The sequence below is a fragment of the Xyrauchen texanus genome, chromosome 3, assembly GCF_025860055.1.
Source record: "Xyrauchen texanus isolate HMW12.3.18 chromosome 3, RBS_HiC_50CHRs, whole genome shotgun sequence".
NCBI classification, from domain to species: Eukaryota; Metazoa; Chordata; class Actinopteri; order Cypriniformes; family Catostomidae; genus Xyrauchen; species Xyrauchen texanus.
Genome location: NC_068278.1, coordinates 28,209,335 through 28,226,345, shown reverse-complemented (window position 1 = coordinate 28,226,345; position 17,011 = coordinate 28,209,335). Strand labels below are relative to the sequence as shown.

The 17,011-nt window shown below is 37.5% G+C and overlaps 1 long non-coding RNA gene across 1 annotated transcript; it reads left to right on the top strand.

Annotated features, from left to right (window-relative positions):
* The first annotated feature begins 4,285 nt into the window (after window positions 1–4,285).
* On the top strand, window positions 4,286–11,416 carry LOC127620800 (uncharacterized). The gene is made up of 3 exons (XR_007967810.1): window positions 4,286–4,301; window positions 4,552–4,618; window positions 11,289–11,416. It is a non-coding gene; the product is annotated as an uncharacterized LOC127620800 (long non-coding RNA).
* Window positions 11,417–17,011: the final 5,595 nt, after the last annotated feature.

Below are 17,011 nucleotides of genomic sequence, written 5' to 3'. Positions count from 1 at the left end.
TTAATATATAATCTTTATTTAAAATGTTAAATACACTCTCTGTAAAAAGAAAGATTTACCTCTAAATACATTAATATAATAAAAAATATTTAAATTCAGGTGCAAAATCAACTGATATGACTTCAGTCATATCTGTAGCCTTATGAACAAATATTTATTTTACACAGAGCTACTTACTTTATTTCAGTAACCCCCTATTATTGGACATTTGCTCACAAAACAAAATAATGATGTCTGGCTGTAAATAGCTAATTTCAAAAATTGTATTGGTATGTTTGCACGCACTTTAAAGGTTTCATTCAGTTGGACTAACACAATAATTTGTCTTTAAAATTTGTGTTAAAAATTTGGTGTGACTGAAATTGTACCATTTAAGTGAAGTCAGACTAACAAACCTAGAAAATGATATTGTTGCCGGCATCGTTCATCTGTATACACGTTAATTGGACAGTAATTGGCCTTCATATTGTGCATGCTTTGTTAGACAGGGGTGACATGTGACATGTTTTAACACTTTCTCAGCAGACGTCCTTCCTTCAAATATAGTTTTTCATGCATTATATAATGTATTCTTGCACAGACAAATGTAAACATACTGACTGAGGATTACTCGTCTGCAATAAGTGGAAGTTATAAAGATAATTTCTCTGCAAGTATCTGAGAACTGCTCTTTTGGGTTGTTTTGCAAAAGCCAATCTCATGACACCAACAAGATGTTTGGTCACTTTGCTGAATACTAGCTTGCCATTTAAGCTTCTGTTTGTGCTACTTTGGAGAATTTCTTTCTCCTCCGTTCTCCTCTGTCCCCATCTCTTTTCTCTCTCATCTTTTAACGCGATGATGGAGATGTGTGTCCCAGGTGGCCCGCTCATCAAAACACAAGGGATCTGGCTACTTATTTCAGACAAAAACATCACACTCTTTGTTGTCTATAGGAAAAGATGTGGATGAGGATTTACCCAAGAGAATCTGCCCTCTCCATTGACCACCAAAAGCCGTCTCCGCCCCCTGCCGTCAAAGAGAAATGTCAATCAATCGAGGGCATGAGGTCTGTTGAAAAGGTCATCCAGTGGTGGTCATTGCATCAATTGTGTTCCTCTCATGAATGGAAAAGACAATCCAGTGTGTCCAACTGACCTCACTTTGGACTGACTCCCCCTTCAGATATACTGGGTGGAAGATTTAGACGTCCAGACACAGCGTTGCAATTGTGCCTGTAACAAAGCTCTGAAACCAAAAGTCCTAGAGAATATGTAACTGCATAATGAGTATGTAGCAGTACTCATCTAAAGATTTATGACTCTTTTGGGGTTTCTAGATGTCTACATATTTAGTTTCTCTAAGACATTTTTTATTTTAACCCTCATGTTTCAACCCCTGTTTTGGGGTCATTCTATTAGCTCGAAAAACATCCTTAAGATTTAAGAATTGGGATGATACTTCATGACCTTACCTGTTCTTTTTAGAACTAATGCTAAACAAAATTTCACCTTGACAACACACATAAAATGTCCTCCAAGAAAATGTTTACATTACTAATGTTTTGGGGTCTCAGAGAGCCCAGGTTTAAAATATGATTAAATGCAATGAATTGTCAGGTAATTACTCTCTATAAAGGGTAGAGATGTCCCGATACCCATACTGGTACGATACCATGCTCATGTACTTGTACTCATGCTTGTAAAAATGATCCAATACCAAAAACTGATACCATCTGATGTGCAAAGGTCACTCTGCAAAAATTCAGTGCACAAATTAAAATAACGTTATGTCCTAGTGAGATTATTTAACCAAAAAAGCTGCGATTTGTTTAATGAGACAAATATATAGTTTGCATGTTCTGCACACTTCAAATGTGAGTGTTTGTGAATGTGTGGATCCGGTGTTATCTCACATCTGTGATGCTCTATTATGCAGCACTTCATTTCATAAAAGTAAAAGATTATTTGTTATATTTTCATTTAATAAAAGTTATAATCATTGCATTTATTTAAGCAACATTTTGATGATACAATTTAAATGAAATATTGAATTCATGAAGCAAAAATGTACCAAAAAAATAAAAAATAAAAAAACAGAATGGTACACATACTCGTTGTCAAAGAAATGGTCTCAATGGACATAATAATTGGTGTACACACTGTAACAGAACACTACTATAATTTGTTTCTGTTGTATTCATTTTTTTTTTTACATGTTTTTGCTAGTGTCCATTTTACACCAGACATAAACAACATTACTATCCTGAATAACAGTTCCTTTCTGAAATGTGCATGCCTAATTTGTGATAAAATAGAGGGTTCAATCTCCAATAGTATTTTCCAAATGGGGAAAATTTTTAAATTGCATTTATTTCAACACATACGAACTCCAAACATGAAGAAACTAAAATACATTTTAACAGAACATAAGGGTAAAAAAAAAAATGTTTTTTACAAAAGGCTTTTATACTGTGCTATACTTGTATCTGCTAGTCAGTACTCCACTGTGTGGCCAGATGCAGGCTAGCTACAGACTATTATTAATAGATTCCAGACTATTATTTATAGACTGACTATTATTATGTGTGTTTAAGTAATTATTACTTACTAATTACTTAATTGCTAAAGCCAAATGTCATACCATATGGAACTATTTAAAATAGACATACAAGAACATGGACTCCTATGAAGAGACAGCAAATAACCCCCAGTCAATGAAGCATTGAATGTGAATCATACCATGGAACACTCAATCAATCATTTGTTATCGTGTTGTAAATATTTGATTACCCCATTTAAAATGGTCTATTTGATGTCCTCCAGGGCGCCGTTCCAGGCACTGTAGGTGGATTATTTCATTTTATCCAAACAGTTTACACCAGGGAGCAGCTTCACTTATGACACTACAGTATGTGGGCAGCTTACAGATCACAAATACAAAGTAAGCATGTGGTGAAAAAAAAGAACGAAAGAAAAGTGACATCTTCATCTTCTAGGTAAACACACAATTTCCGAGGACAGGAGACACCTGTACTTTACACAAAAAAGGAAGTTCAAGCTATATTAGCCGTATAACAGGTCAAATTTTGGTCAAATGCTGCCATGAATGGCAGTGGACGGGAAGGTCAAATGCTGCCATGAATGGCAGTGGACGGGAAGCAGACTTTCTAAAAAAACATGTTTACATGCACTCAAAAAACTATTTTAGCCTATTTTTAAGATGTATCCATTTCAATTTAATACAAAAGTTCCATCTAATTGAATTGGATAGTCTCGAAGAAAATGTAATTAATAAAACTTGAATTTTTTTAAGATTTATACATTTTATTTGGTTAAAGATTAGGCAATTCAATTAGATGGAAATTTGTTATTACATTGAAATGGATACATCTTAAAAATAGGCTAAAATTGTTTTTTGAGTGTGTTTGGAAATTAAGGTTAATGAAGCCACAGCAGGTGTGATGTGTTTAGAAGTAGGTTAAGAGACAGGAGGTGATTTGGGGACATGGAGAAGAGCATGGGGTACAGTCACCAGGAAAATACAGTGAAGATTTACTGTTACTCTAAGATGAGAGCGGAGATAGATAATGAGAATGGCTTAGGATAGACAGAAAGTGTGGTTAAAGGGGAGAGAGGATTAGGGTTAAAAGTCACTAAGGTCAAATAAGAAACCAGTTCAGATCCACTCTCCTGGTGCCTAAAATACTAATTGAAGGCATGGGAAAAGATGTATAATAGATTAACAGCAGACACATTTATTAATGAAAATATGAATCATTATCTCTTACTGTACATCTGGCTGCTTGACATATTGTCTTATAATCTGGGACAAATGTGCAATACACTATACAAATATCACATTTACAGTTTCAAATACACCACATCAGACTACTAAGTTTTGTACATCTTCAAAAGGGGGTACAAGTTCACACAGTTCAAGACAAGCACTGTGTCTGCATTGCTAGCAATTTTATATAATCGAATATAATTATAATTTCATCACTGATGAATCTGTAAAATTACATGACATCAGCTGGCAAAACAAAATTATTTACTGCCCTCAAGTTGTCCCTCATTATGTGTACCTCAACCTAAAAACATAATGGAAATGTAACGGGTATTAATTATAATTTGTGTTTTAATTTTAAATTCACACAAAATCCAACATTTTTCTGTTATATATGTATGTAAGAAAAGAAAAGAATTTATTTTTTTTATATATATATATTTTTATGAGTTTCGTGTTCGTCGCAGTTGTGACGTCATTGTCGCGTTGCGCGCGCTCTCGCTTCAGTCCGCGGGAGGTCTGAGCGGAGCGAGGTAGGTACTGTGTGCACTCCTGTTCAAAAGAGTGTTATAAGTGAAAACAATCACTAATTAAGTGATCGGTTTTGTTAAAATGTAAATGAGTATGCACAATTATGTGATTTCCCCTCTTAAAGCTGGTTTTCCTGCATAAGTGAAAGTTTAACCGAGTGAATGCATTATCACGTTGTGTTGCACGTTTGTGTGAAAGTAGGCCTGTGAAGCGTGTCTGCTGATATCGTTTCTATGTTCAAATGTTTGACAGGAGAAGGCTGATTAAACACACTACATTGAATGCAACAAATAATTACTGTATTTTTCAACTCATGCAGGTATGGTTACAAATTGTTTTTGTGATTTCTTTGTTATAAAATGCTGGAATGTGGGTGATTTACAGATGTATATTTTATGAGTTTGGTTAATGTCAATGTATATTTAGAGAAATATACATAAATATATATATTGTATTATTTTACTGACCGTTGATACACGATGTGATATTAATTATTACTATTTTCTTTATATTCTTTATTACTGTAAATGAGATTGTGTCACTTTAGTGAACTGACATATTCTTCAATGCCTCTCGCTGACTTCTACAACACCCTACCCACAGTGGGAGAAAATGCGATGGATTACTGGATTCGCTTGAATAAAGCTGTTGACGTGGCAGAGGAGTGCTTGAAGAGGCAGGGACGCAACCTTGAAGATCCAAGTAAAGAGGTAACCATGATGTTCGTTAAGCACTGCCCAGACCCAGCTCTTTCTGCTGTCTTGAAATTTAAAACTGCTGACAAGTGGAAAGCTAGTGAAATTCAGGAACGCCTCGATGATCACCAGACACAACTGAAGATTCAGCAGCAGCGAGCCAGATCGAAATGTTCAGGTGCTGAGAGATATGCTTGAGAGAGCGTGCAGGCTGCTGCAATTGATGAATCAACTTTGGTGGGTGCTTCAGTGAGACCACAAAGGCAAATGGATGCTGTGAGTGATGTTGGCACCTCGTCTGATGATATCAGCCTTCAGAGTCTCATAGCGCAACTTGATCGTGTGTTAAAGCAGAACCATCAAGCAGCAGTTCAGGCACCGTACATGTCAAGCGGATTCCAGTCTTTCCGAAAGCCATGCAAAGTTTGCAAAAAGACTGCATCTACTCTACTACCATGCATTGCAGGCGAGATGGGTTGTGTTTGTATTGCTGCAAAGCAGGACATTGGAAGAGAGAGTGTCGTAAGGCAGGATCTGGAGCCAGTGGTCCTGGTATGCATTCAAGCCAGGAACAACCACCGTTAAACTAACAAGCCTGCATATGGAGAGGGGATGTGTGGGTGGACAAAATCAAACCCTCGAACAGAAAGATGATAATGATTGGGAGCAATGGTATGAGCACACATCCCAATCAGAAGGTGCTCAAGTAGTTCTGCAGAATTCACAAAGAATTGAACTATTTAGTGAATTATTCTATGCTCCAGTGATCGTGAATAAGACATTCAGAGTCAAGGGAATGTTAGACTCCGGCTCCATGGCTTGTACAGTAAATGAAACAACAGCATCTAGGATGATTGAAGAAAAGGTAATCACTACAGGCAAGCACAAAGTATCTCATACATGAAATGAAGAGCAGTGACGACTATTGGAAGGCGACCACTCAGGCCTGTGATATGTCGTTGTTTCCTGACGCTTCTCAATTTCTTGATATGATGGCAGGGTTGACAAGATGGCAAGGTGTCGATACTCCTAATAAGATCGGGACTGTGAAATTGACACAAGCTATAACACTCTTGGCTAGACATGAACATCTTGTATGGGACAGACTGCCGGCCAACACCCCTATGTCCCCCGGAAGCACAGTGATTGTTGAACCTACATCTTCAAGATCCATGCCGCGAAATATTCTGGTTGGTCGGGTGGTTACACCCATGTGGGGTGACAGATACGTCCCCATGAAGATAGTGAATCTTTCTGATCGCCCTGTGACTTTGAAAAGGAATTGCAAGTTAGCTGATGTGTCGCCCTGTATCGCTGCTGAAGATTTTACAGTTTTCCAGAACTCCAGTCATGTTGAGGCTAGTGAACAAGTAATGAGTTATCTAGATGCAGACAGTGAAGATTATGGGAAGCAGCTTGCAGAAGTTGGATTGAAAGATATAGACCTCAATTCGTGCCAAATCAGTCATTCTACCAAAAGAGAGTTAGTTCAGCTTTTAGTTAGCTATAATGACATTTTTTCAAAACATGCATTAGATTGTGGTGAGGCGAAGGACTTCTCTCATCGTATCTGCCTGATGGATGAACGACCATTCCGCCTTCCTTACCGGAGAGTTCCACCAGCTCATTACCAAAACCTGAGGCAGGTTTTGACGGAGATGGAGAATCAAGGCATAATAAGGAAATCCATCAGTGAATTTGCATCACCATTGGTAATGGTATGGAAAAAGGATGGCAGTCTGAGAATTTGCACCGACTTTAGGTTGCTCAATGCCAGGACTCTAAAAGACGCACACCCACTCCCGCATCAATCAGATTGTCTGGCAGCTCTGGGTGGAAATGTCTATTTTAGCACTATGGACTTGACCTCCGGCTTCTATAACATTCCCATGCATGAGGAGGATAAAAAATACACAGCATTCACCACCCCACTTGGATTACATGAATACAATCGTATGCCACAAGGTCTGTGAATAGTCCGGCTTCATTTATGCGAATGATGCTGAGTATATTTGGTGACATGAATTTCGCCCAGCTATTGTGTTACTTGGATGATTTGCTGGTATTTGCAGCCACTGAGAAGGAAGCCTTGAGTAGGCTTGACGTGGTATTCCAGAGACTCCGCCAACATAATTTGAAGCTGAGCCCGAAAAAGTGTCACCTTATGCGCACTTCTGTGAGATTTTTGGGACACATCATCGAAGGGGGTGGGGTTGCTGTGGACCCAGAAAAGGTGGGTGTGATTTCCCGCATGACCAAAGATGATCTTGTGGAGGATGACGGAGTTACTACTCCAGTAAAAAGAGTTAAATCTTTTCTGGGGATGATCTTTTATTATCAACATTTCATATCGTGTTGTTTCGCCATTGCCAGACCATTGTTTGCCCTCACTGCTGGTCAGAAGAGGAAGGGAAGAGGAAATGTCACAAGAAAAGCTGGTACTTTCAGAAAACTAAGGCCCTCCGACTGGACAGTGGAGTGTGATGCAAGTTTCAGTGCTCTAAAGGAGAAGCTGTTGAACTGCGCAGTCCTGGCGCATCCTGATTTTTCAAGACCCTTGATCCTGTCCATAGATGCTTCTCTAGATGGTTTAGGGGCGGTGTTGTCTCAAATACCCTGGGCGAGGACAAAGCAAGGCCCATCGCTTTTGCGAGTAAAACACTTAGTGCTTCACAGAGGCGATATCCAGCTCACCATCTAGAATTCTTGGCCCTAAAGTGGAGTGTCTGCGAGAAGTTTAGTCATTGGCTTAAAGGACACACATTCTCTGTCTGGACGGATAATAATCCTCTAACGTATATAATGACTAAACCGAAGCTTGATGCCTGCGAACAACGCTGGGTCGCGAAGTTAGCCCCTTATACCTTTGAGATACGTCACATAGCGGGCAACAAGAACATTGTGGCTGTTGCTCTTAGTCGAGACCCTTTTTCAAAGACAATCGGTCATAGGCTACTAAATGAACAGTATGAGAAGTTGATGTCTGAAGCTGAGGGATTTAGTGCGGAAGGGATCCAGGATACTTTCCAATTGAAAGTTCAATGTCAGCAGCAGGGGTTGGAGACTGACACAGGAGAGATCTTTCCAGTGGCTAGCTCGGGTACTTGCAGTGTTGGCGATGTTCATGCCATTTGTGAAGCTCATGACAACTGGGAGCTGGCAGTGGAGTCTAGGGCAGTGCAGTTGATTCAGTCTATTCAGCAGATTGTACCATCAAGTCTGGACACATTGCCTGAACTCTCGCTACTAGAACTTCAACAAAGACAGGAACAGGATCCTAATATATCTGTGGTTGTTCCTTTTGTGACTCGCGGGAGAAGACCTTCCAGACGTGAGAAAGCAAACCTCAAACCAAGTGCACTTTCTCTCAGCAAACAATGGGAGAGACTTACCTTCCTGGATGGCATACTCTATCGAGTGAGCAAGGACCCGTTGAGTAAGCATAGAAGAAATCAATTTGTGCTCCCTCAGAGTCTTAGAGCCAAAGCATTGAGTGGCATTCATGACCTCGCTGGACATCAAGGGCAGGCAAGAACGCTTCATTTAGCGAGATAACGATTTTACTGGCCTAAGATGGAGCAAGATATCAAGTCTTAGATGCATCCTCGCTAAAACGCCTGAGCCATCCGCTAGAGCCCCGTTGGAGAGTATCAGAACTTCAGCACCCATGGAATTGGTATGTTTGGATTTCTGGAGTGCAGAAGACTCTAGGCAGAACTCTATTGACGTGTTGGTGGTCACGGACCATTTTACAAAATTAGCTCAGGCATTCCCATGTGCAAATCAGACGGCTAAGCAAGTGGCCAGAAAGTTGTGGGATCACGTTTTTTGTGTCTATGGCTTTCCTGAGCGTATACACACCGATCAGGGTGCTAATTTTGAGAGTGGTTTGATCGCAGAGCTACGTAAATTGTCAGGAGTTGCTAAGTCACATACCACAGCCTATCATCCAATGGGCAATGGAGGAACTGAACGATTTAACAGGACTTTAGGAGGTATGTTGCGTTCTTTGCCCCTCAAAGCTAAACATCAGTGGCCTCAACAAATTCAGACTCTTACATTTGCTTATAATGCCACTGTGCATGAAACAACAGGCTTCCCACCATTTTACCTCATGTTTGGCCGTGTGCCAAGACTTCTAGTAGATGTGATGTTCAAACAGGTACTCCGAGATCCTGTGGTGGTTGATTATGGTAGTCATGCCAAGACGCTACTCTCTCATCTCCATGAAGCAGCAACTATCGCGCAGCAGCATGCTGTCAAAGAACAGAAAAAACAGGCTTGTGGACATGACAAAAGAGTTAAAGGTACTCACCTAAGCCTTGGAGATCGTGTGCTGATTGCTAATAAGGGAGAGAGAGGGAGGAGAAAACTTGCTGACAAGTGGGAGTCGACCATCTATGTTGTCATCAATCGGAATCCCCAGACGCATACCTATGTAGTGCAGGATGAAAAAGGATCTAAGAGAGTTGTACATCGTAATCTCTTGTTGAACATCAGTTTCTTACCTGTTCAGACAGAACTTGGAGGAGCCAGTAATCCATATCTCGATGACTGTGATGATGGAAGGTCAGGCTCTCATCAGCAGCCCCAGGATTTTGCAGATTAGTTGGAAAGTGAAAGTTCAGAGAGACGAACAAGCCTCTGGGTGTTAGACGAAACAGAACATTCTCTGGGACAAAGCTCACAAAGTGAAACTGGATCTGTGCAGTTCCATGCTGAGGGAGAACAGCAGAGTGAATATGGTGTTTGTTCTAAGAAGTCCTGTGATGCTGACAGTCATATAACAGAGCCTTTTAACGAGCAGATGGACTGTTTTAGTCTTGATTGTAACAGAGTCAATCCCATAGTGGAGGAAAGAGCTAATCCCATAGTGGAGGAAAGAGATAATCCCATAGTGGAGGAAAGAGACATGCCCAATACAGAACAGCCTAGTTCAGAGACTAGATTCCGAGACACTCAGGGTGTAGAGAATCCTCAAGAACGAGTTACACGTGCTGGAAGAGTGGTTAAGAAGGTCAATTGTCTTATTGAATCTATGGCACAAAAACAGTTAAAGATTAAATCACTTACAAACACATTGGGTAGAAAGTCCCAGTCACTACTTACCTTGTTTTGAGAGTTATTCCATAGTCTAAGTTCATATTTTCTGATACACTTGAGCATTATCCCTGTGGTTGTAAAGTAATTCATTTGATGTGACATAAATGTTATACATTTGACTTGAAGATTTGTGGTTTAAAACCTGTTATGGTGTAAAAGGCATCATTTTATTCTGGGAGTTTTTTAAGGCCTGATCACCCTTGAATTTCTCTCAACCTTTTTTTAGAAGGTAGCATTTTCAGGCTGAAATGGGTAGAGACAATTTGGAGTCCCCAGTGTATGAGTGAAGTTGGTTGAGTCTTTGGGATTTTGGTGAATTCAGAAGGGGGTGAATGTAAGGGGTATTAATTATAATTTGTGTTTTAATTTTAAATTCACACAAAATCCAACATTTTTCTGTTATATATGTATGTAAGAAAAGAAAAGAATTTATTTTTTTATATATATATGTTTTTATGAGTTTTGTGTTCGTCGCAGTTGTGACGTCATTGTCACGTTGCGCGCGCTCTCGCTTCAGTCCACGGGAGGTCTGAGCGGAGCGAGGTAGGTATTGTGTGCACTCCTGTTCAAAAGAGTGTTATAAGTGAAAATAATCACTAATTAAGTGATCGATTTTGTTAAAATGTAAATGAGTATGCACAAGTATGTGATTTCCCCTCTTAAAGCTGGTTTTCCTGCATAAGTGAAAGTTTAACCGAGTGAATGCATTATCACGTTGTGTTGCACGTTTGTGTGAAAGTAGGCCTGTGAAGCGTGTCTGCTGATATCTTTTCTATGTTCAAATGTTTGACAGGAGAAGGCTGATTAAACACACTACATTGAATGCAACAAATAATTACTGTATTTTTCAACTCATGCAGGTATGGTTACAAATTGTTTTTGTGATTTCTTTGTTATAAAATGCTGGAATGTGGGTGATTTACAGATGTATATTTTATGAGTTTGGTTAATGTCAATGTATATTTAGAGAAATATACATAAATATATATATTGTATTATTTTACTGACCGTTGATACACGATGTGATATTAATTATTACTATTTTCTTTATATTCTTTATTACTGTAAATGAGATTGTGCATTGTGAGCTCGCTTCAGTCCGCGGGAGGTCTGAGCGGAGCGAGGAGAAGGCTGATTAAACACACTACATTGAATGCAACAAATAATTACTGCATTTTTCAACTCATGCAGATAAAAAAAGACCTATGGACCAGCCGTCTGACTCTAGTCTTTATTCATCACAACACAACGCAGAGGGGTAGCCGAGTCGTAATAGCAGAGACACGCAAGTCCGAACCGGCTACAGAAGCAACAAGTCACAGGTCTTAGTTCTAGTTCTAATCTGTGTGTGATAACACTACTTTGTGAGATAATTTTCTTTGACGAAGTCAAGTGAATTTTCTAAAAAGCTACTTCAAAAGCTTGCCAGATAACCACATTCATTCGATTCCTTTGCAATATGCACACATTCGCTCTTTGTCTTAATCCTGCTAAAAACTGCTTTGTTAATGTTTCCACATTCACAAATGACCTACGAATCACATACTGTACATGACATATTATAAATTAAAACTGCGAATTTCTTCAAATGATTAATAGTTTGCACCCTTGGAAATTACTGTCGGTACAACATTTCAATCATAAAACAGTGGTCAAATATTGCATGTTTAGTTAGATACTTACACTCTAAACCTGAACTACTTGCTAATGTGTGGCACTGGAGTAATCCACAAGGTTCCCGCATAGCTTCTTAAATTTGAGTCCCGCCTTCATCAATTTGATTGGCTATCTCAAATTACATTGACGAGTGGTGTCAGACTACTGAGCATGCTAAAATGACACTTTTTTTTTAAAACCATTGTTATCCTGCAACAACTTAATCACAATTAGAACAGCAACAAGGAAGTATATTATTGGTAGGGACAATTTGGCCATATCTAGTTATTGAAGTGTGTTTTTCTCACCACTAGCATCACCAAAGAGAATTGCAAAGAATAATCACTGTTTTCACTGTTTCAAATTCATTTTAGCTTTAGTTTCTTATATACAAGGGTGAACATGGACAAAGTGAGACACTTTTGGAAATTTCCCAATACTTGACACTTTTAATTATGATCCAAACACACATAACCTCACATTATACCTTTAGTCAAAAGAAAAAATTAAGAAATGCTTAATACTGGGAAGTGGAACCTTTGAAAATCCTCTTTTAAACCAAATCCCAGATTTTTTTAAGCAGGACTGGTGGGACAGAGGATATATTATTCTCTAGAAAATATTTACAAGTATTTGGTATTAATTTGTATATTTTCTAATACATGTTTACATCATAAATCATAATTTAACATTTACAAACATTACACCTCAGATGTTTTTAAAATTTTCTTTACCATTGCTTTTCCCACCGGTGGTCATGAAATGAGCTCTGCCACACATCCCAAAGTAAAATCATCAATTTAAAACCTCAAAAAGTTTAAAAGATAGTTCACCCTCATGCTATTCCAAATGTGTGTGACTTTCTTTCTTTTGCTAAACACAAACAAAGATATTAGAAGAATATCTCTGCTCTGTTTGTCCATACAGCACAAGTCAACAGGGTCCAAAGCTTTGAAGCACCTAAAAGCAAATGAAGGAAGCATAAAATAGTCCATAAGTGGTTTAATCCATGTCTTCTGAAGTAATCTAATTGTTGTTGGGTGAGAACAGACCAAAATGTAACTCCTTTTTCACTGCACATCTTGCAATTGCAGTCTACAGGAACGATCATGATTTCAAGCTCGATTACACATCCTAGTAGAGTTGTCAGAGTGCTAGATGGTGCTAGAAAGTGTAATCAAGCTTGAAATCATGATGGCCAATGAGAATGCTGATGTCAAGTTTTACTGTAAAAAAGGACTTAAATATTGATCTGTTTTTCATATCACTTCTGAAGATATGGATTAACAACTGGAATGTTATTGATTCATTTTATGCTGCATGGCCACCATTCACTTGCATTGTAAGGACCTACAGATCTGAAACATTCTTCTAAAAATATACATTTGTGTTCTGCAGAAGATAGAAAGTCATACACATCTGGGATGGCGTGAGGGTGAAACTATTACTTTAATTGTTTACTTCCCAAAGATTAGTTTAGTAATAATTTAAAATGATTTAAGGAAATTCATATGGAAACAATGGGGATCAAGTTTAAATGTCCTTTGTCACTTTGCCCATATTAACACTGTATTATAAAATGTACTACATTTACAATCCAAATTAAACATGATAATACAACTAGATAGAGGTAACACAAGAGTGCCCTGAGAAATGTAATGAAGTTTAAAATTATAACAGTAATTTTTCAGCTTTGGCAGCCATAAAAAATACTAAAACTAAAATAAACACTAAACTGAAACTGAGAAAACTAATGAAAACTAAACTAATGTGGAATGACAAATTGAATATAAAATAAAAATAAAAACTAAATTAAAAATCCAAAAACAGATCAATATTTAAGTCTATTTAAGTCTTGTACTATCAATCTCCACTTTTACATTCTTCTTTTGTTTTTGGCGATTCATCGCAACCTACTGGACATGGAAGAGAATTTATATTAAAAACGGACTTAAATATTGATCTGATTCTCACCCACACCTATAATATTACATTGTAAGATATAGATTTAAACACTGGAGTCATATTTATTACTTTTATGCTGCCGTTAAATGCTTTTTGGACCTTCAAAGTTCTGGCCACCATTCACCATTATTCTGAAAATCTCAGTTTGTATTCAGCAGAGGGAAAAAAGTCAAACACATCTGGGATTAAATAATTGTCATTTTTTTAAAACGAACTACCAATTTAAGCTGGGATGTGAGAAATAATTATAATATCGGAAAATTACACACATTAACTTTTAACAATACAAATACAAACCAACTTTAACAATTCAAATGTTTTACATCAGACTTTGTTTTTACACATACAAAATAGGTGTGCATGTATTACATTTGCTTAATGTAATGTTACTTTATCATACGTCACATCTTGCTGCAAAGTTGTAACATTGTTTTTTGGTAATTAACAGAGCAGTGGCAAAGCAAGGACCATTTCTATCAAGAATACCTTGTAACTATCTCACAGGTTGACGTCTATACAGACGTGGACAGACTGAGTTTTTCAAGCATGTCAGGCTGTTTCACATACACAAGATTAAGTAGCAAAAGTGACATCCAAGACCAATCGGGCCACCCAGGAGAACTGCAACCAGCGGAAAGGCTGTCAGAGCCCCCCATTACACCATTAATCTTCAAGCTTCTCCTATGCTGCCAACTCGCATCTCCTTCAAACAGGACAGGAGAGAGAGGGAGGGAAATGGAGAGAAGTAAAGCCACTCTGTTTTTCTCCTTGTGCTTTCCCATAGATTAACTCTTTGAGAGACAATTTGTTAATGACCACATTGTGTTTCTGCACAGGTGAAGTTTTCTCATAATGGCTTTTATCATTATATCATAATTTTCAGAAACATTTGAAAATAGATTTTAATTGCATAATGTGTACAAAACACAGCTCAAATATTTTAAATAATATAATTTATTATAATATTATTATTAATAATCATTTTAAATCATTTAAAATATTTAATTCAGAAATCCATTCAAAGTTTTTTTTTTTTTTTTTAAAGTGACAAAATAAATGCACTGTTGAAAAAGAAAAAGGATCTGTTTGTGTGACATCTACATTTATAGTTGCAGATAAGGTGAAATTGTGTCTTGTTTGAAAAAAATCTGTTAACATCTTTACCACACTTGCAAGGAGCATACATTCAGAATTTATGATTTTCCAATTACAAACTATACTGGGAATAAATGTAAATGTAAATTTAGCTAACATTAATACTGATACAGGTTTGTCATACTAACGCCTTCTCTGTGGCAAAATGTAGATGAATGGGCCTCATTAAAGCAAAATTGAGATTCCGGTACTGAAGTGTGGGGAAGGTCCTTGGACCTCTCAATTCTTTCACTGATCAATAGGGACTTTGATCTCCTCCTTAGAGAAGAGTCCCCAGCCCTTTTCCAGGCGAGACATATATAACCTAATGGCAATGAATGGAGAAATGTAAGAGAAAGGCCCAGGAACTGATAAATAGCAGAAAATGTGTGTGTTATGCTGTGGCATGCCTCAAGTCTCAAGAGAGTCTGAGAGCGTCAGTCTAGTCCTGAGAACTGAAGAGGAAGTCGACCCATCTAAAGTGAGCCTTTGAAGAGACCTGAACTCAAATTAAGGGACATGTCATGGATGCTTGCTTCTGTTTCTCTCTCTCTCTCTCTCTCTCTCTCTCTCTCTCTCTCTCTCTCTCTCTCAATTCAATTCAATTCAATTCAAAGTAGCTTTATTGGCATGAGTGTAAACAGTACAATATTGCCAAAGCAGAGGTTGTGTAAAAACAGAACTACATCTTAATCTATAATTAAATTATTTTAACAAATTGAACAAATATAAAAATAAATACAAAAACAAGATCAGAACTGCTGAAGACCACAGTGTTAAAATAACTGAAGAGAACTGACATGGATGCTTGCTTCTGTTTCTCTCTCTCTCTCTCTCTCTCTCTCTCTATCTATATATATATATATACACACAAAAAGTTTAGAATATTGTACATATTTTGCTCTCATGGAAAGAAATTGGTACTTTAATTCACCAAAGTGGCATTCAACTGATCACAAGGTATAGTCAGGACATTAAAAACATGAAAAATTATTATTACAATTTGAAAAAATATTTCAGAACTTCTTAAACTACTTCAAAGAGTTCTCGTAAAAAATCCTCCACATGCAGCAATGTCAGCTTTGCAGATCCTTGTCATTCTAGCTGTCAGTTTGTCCAGATAATCAGGTGACATTTCACCCCACACTTACTGTCACTTGCCATAGATGTGACTGTCTTGTCGGGCACTTCTCACGCACCCTACAGTCCAACCAATGGGTTTAAGATCCATAACACTCTTTTCCATTTATCTGTTGTCCAATGTCTGTGTTTCTTTGCCCACTCTAACCTTTTCTTTTTGTTTTTCTGTTTCAAAAGTGGCTTTTTCTTTGCAATTCTTCCCATAAGGCCTGCACCCCTGAGTCTTCTTTTTACTGTTGTAAACGAAAACAATTTCCTTCCGAAACAGCAAAATCCACACATTATTCCAAACTTTTGGCTACCAGTGTGTGTGTGTGAAGAGTATATATATATATATATATATATATATATATATATATATATATATATATATATATAGTTGTCAAGCTCAAACAACAAGTAAGGAACCAAATTAAATGTAATATCACAGTGTATGACGCCACGTGTGATGGCTATTTTGTTTTAGTTTTTTAGTTCATGCATGTGTTGTATATAATGTGCTTCTTTCCCCCCAGAAGCACAAAAACTGTACTCATGGCATGGGGATGAGTAAATGATGAGAGAATTTTCACTTTTGTGTGAATGATACCTTTAACACCAATGTTATGACTAAAGTGTACTTATTTGTGAAAGTTAACACCCATTTGGACTTTTTGACTAAACTATGTTATTTTGTTTCCTGAGACGTATGTTGCTACATTAACTGATTTATGCATTTTTGTTACTGCAACTAAAATAATCCTTGTTAACCTTAGCCAAATTTTCAGTGATGTAAGTGCCCTCAGTTTATGTACTCCAAAACCACAATTACACTAAGGCATTGCGTGGTTACAATATTACATTAAACTACCTGTTATTAGGTGATGATTACAATAAGGCATTACGTGGGTCTCAAGGCAGAGCACACAAACAAATAATAATAATAATAATAAACTAAATGCATATATGTTAATAATTTGTCATTTCTTTTAACATATTTTAAGGAGTTTCAATCACTCCAGAATTATTTTTTAATTATT